Below are 3,637 nucleotides of genomic sequence, written 5' to 3'. Positions count from 1 at the left end.
CAAAATTTTCTACCAGCGATCGAAAGATGAAATGGCCTGCCACTGGAGATTGGGGTTTCTGATTAAAGGAAGAGTTTAACTATTAACAAAGCTGTCAGTTTGCTGTTTTGAGTAAATAAGACTTTAAGGTTCCCTATAACTCTGATAGTCACTTATTTTCATTTGCATGAATCTGAATATCCAGAACAGTACTTTCAAAGAAAACAAGGGAAGAGAAGCTGTAAAAAGCAAAGACAAAAAGATTTTTGCACCATTGTTTCACTTTAGTTATACTATTTAATTCCAAATAATTTTGAATAAATACATATATGACTATAATATTATCAAAAATATTATGGGGTTACACTACTATAATATTCTTGCATCAATGCCAAAGATGTACTATGTTAATAAGGGGGGGGAATGGAAAAAATATGCCAAATGTACACTATGGACCATAATGGTAATAGTCTGATGATATTATCTCATAATCTGTAACAAATTTCCACAGTGGTGTGGTATGTTGGTGAAGGGGTGTTGTATGGGAATTCTACACATGCACATGATTGTTTTCTGGGTTCACAACTTCTGTAATAAAAATATATTAAAAAGGGGGGGCTTGGGTTAAAAAAAAACACTCGACTGAATTTTTTAAATGATTTTAATTTTGGATAGCTGATAATAATCGTATACCATCTAAAGAAAGGTTGCTTTTGCTATGATAAGCAAAGATGTTTTCTTATCTGTGGCTAAATTAAATATGTTTTGAGTACATAATAAATATGTGGTAAATACATATATTATTTTTATCATCTTCAACAAAATTAGTTCCTGCATTCTTTCCTGAAACAGGATGTGATATGAAATAGCCTCTAAATGTAGCCTCCAAATAGGTTAGTTTAGAACAGGCTTAACTTATGTATATTCAGAAAGTGTTTACACTTTCCATGCTTATATATTTTGGTCACAAAAACTGGCAAATAGGGTACTTAGTGGAAGAATAATTAATTAGCACTTCACCCATAAAAATATTGGTATATATTTTAGAAAGCAATTCACTATAGATTCATTAACTTTTTATGATAATTATCAATAGAATGACCAACAAAATGCCAAGGTTTTATAAGGAATAAAATAAATGGTTTAAAATAGGGTAATAAAATACTAAACCCTCAAATAAAATACTAAAATTATCAAGGAAATCATTAAATTAAAATTGGAAGGTGTTTTTTTTTGAGAATGGGAATGATAAAGTAATTAAAACAACAAATCAGAAGATATTCAAATTGTTCAATAAATATGAAGCTATAAATGGTTTAAACAGAAGAAACATATCTTCAGTAAGATTTTTTAAAATGAGGAAAGCTACGGACAAAAGCAGGCAGGTGGTACATGTGCTTAGCCAGATAAAATCCTCATTTCTTCCTTTCAGAGTCCTTTCTTAAGTTAGGGGATAAAGCAGGATATGCCAGGGTGCCTGCCTCTCACTTCTTGTAAAGATACTAATCAAGGGGTATGAAAAGACGTTCAACTAAAAGAGTTTGCTGCCTATGTAGATAGGCACCTTAACCCAACATGTACAGTGGTGACACTGCTGTTGCTGTGTTTGTCTACTATTCAAACTCGTGTAGAGAGACTGGAGAACCAGAACACTGGTGGCTTTTTAACTGTACTTCCCCAGAGCTGCTCAGGGATTCTCTGTTCTCAACATTTTGGAAGAATCTCACGTTTTAAAAGTTTTTCAATGCTGGAATAGTTTTACATTCTTTTATTAGGATATCACTGGGTTTTACAATACTTTTTGGACTGCCTGATAAATGATTAAGCATAATTAAAGTGTATTTGAGTATGTTCCCATATTAAATGCTAGACTCTCAAATTGCATTTTGGTGTCTTGTTCATGGGAATTGATAGAACTAATTAATTAATTTGATGATATACCCAACTCAAGGCCCTTTTAAGACTACATATTTGTTCCTTGACTCTCAAGTCATACCTTCTGTTTTTCTTACATATGACCAATAGTTACTGCAAGGAAATTTAACTATCCTAAATTTCTGTTAGCTCATCACCTTCTTACATCTACCTTGGCAACCAGGTTCTTAGACATTATTTCTCTAAAGGAAAAAAAAAGGCATTTGTTTCCTAAGTATAACATCTTGATGCTATTTGACTTGAAGGATTTCTAGTTATTTTAGATATAGACATGGTTTGAAATTTCTTTTATAAAACAGTAATGTACTAATAAAATATGATATGTAAGCAATTCAACCAATATAAGGATCCATTTATTTTTTTATTTTTTTAAGTATTAGCATTTCTACCAACACCTGTAGAGTATGTCTCTTAGGCAATGGCTGCACATTTATGAACATAATTTTTTTTAAAAGAATAAAATATAGTTGGGTTACATGCAGAGCTCTTGGTAAAGTTAAGCAATTTATAAAAATAGGGAGAAATGGTCAATTTAACCCTTTCCAAATTTTTCACCCTGAACCTGGAGACCTATTCATGATTATTCCTTCCTTCTGCTTAAAACTAAATCATTCCTCTTGTTTGCTAGCCAACTTTTCCTTTCAAATACCAGGTCAAATTTCAGGTCCTTTTAAGACTTTCCCAAATACCCCCAAAGTTCTTTTCTCCATACAATGCACTCCCTAGCACTTGGTCTATATAATTTATAAACCTTGGTACTTAAGTATAAAAACTGTTATTATGTGTATTCCACTTAGTAACTATAAGTTCTGTATCAGTAAGGATCACATTATAATCATTTTTGTATCTCCAGTGTCTGACTTACTAAGTCCTAAATAAATATCTCATATTTTGGATATAGCCATGCTGTAGAAGTAGTGCAATTAGAGGAAAGAATTCCTTGGGCTCTGAAAGTCAAAAGTAAAAGTTGCTTATCTTCTCTATGAATATAAGCCAACTGTCTTTTGGAGCCCAAAGTAGTAGCTACATGTGGTCCATTTAAATCTAGTAATCATCAGTTACTTCATGGTATTCATATCATTGAAAAGGTGGTCTCTTTTTTTAAGGTTTCTCTTTCCAAATTAGATTAATTGTAAACTGAAGTAGGAAATATCAGTCTCCTTGACTTTTTATTAAAAGGGAGTATCTTGGATTATTGAGTTACTCTAAGTCACTCAGTCAATAGATATTGTAGCAGTTTGATATAGTTATGATTTCAAAAAACAGATATTGGATTATGTTTGTAAACTGGTCTGTACCTGGGTATGATTAAATTATGATTAGGGCTTTAATTGGGCCATGTCAGTAGGGTGTTGAGTCCCCACCCAGTGGTGGGTGGGAACTCACAGATAAAAGACATGGCAAAGGACAGAGTTGGAGATTTTGATGTTGGAGTTTTGCTATTGGAGGTTTTTAGTTGGAGCCCAGGAAGTGAACACGCAGGAGAAGAACACAGAGGAATAGAGAGAGCTTCTTTGATACAGCAGAATTCCCCAGAGAAAGAGACAGAGCCTTTCCCCTGATAGTCTATAGCTGACCTTGTGGAGCAAGGCAAAGCCTAGAGAGCTTCATAGTCTACAGCTGACTTTGTGGAGAAAACAGAGGAGCTGAACCTGAAGAGAAATGAACCCCAGGAAAAGAGGAACACAGGAAGCCTGAACCCTGGCAGACATCAGCAGCCATC

Source organism: Dasypus novemcinctus, chromosome 10, assembly GCF_030445035.2.
Source record: "Dasypus novemcinctus isolate mDasNov1 chromosome 10, mDasNov1.1.hap2, whole genome shotgun sequence".
Classification (NCBI taxonomy): Eukaryota; Metazoa; Chordata; class Mammalia; order Cingulata; family Dasypodidae; genus Dasypus; species Dasypus novemcinctus.
This window is presented reverse-complemented; position numbering follows the sequence as displayed.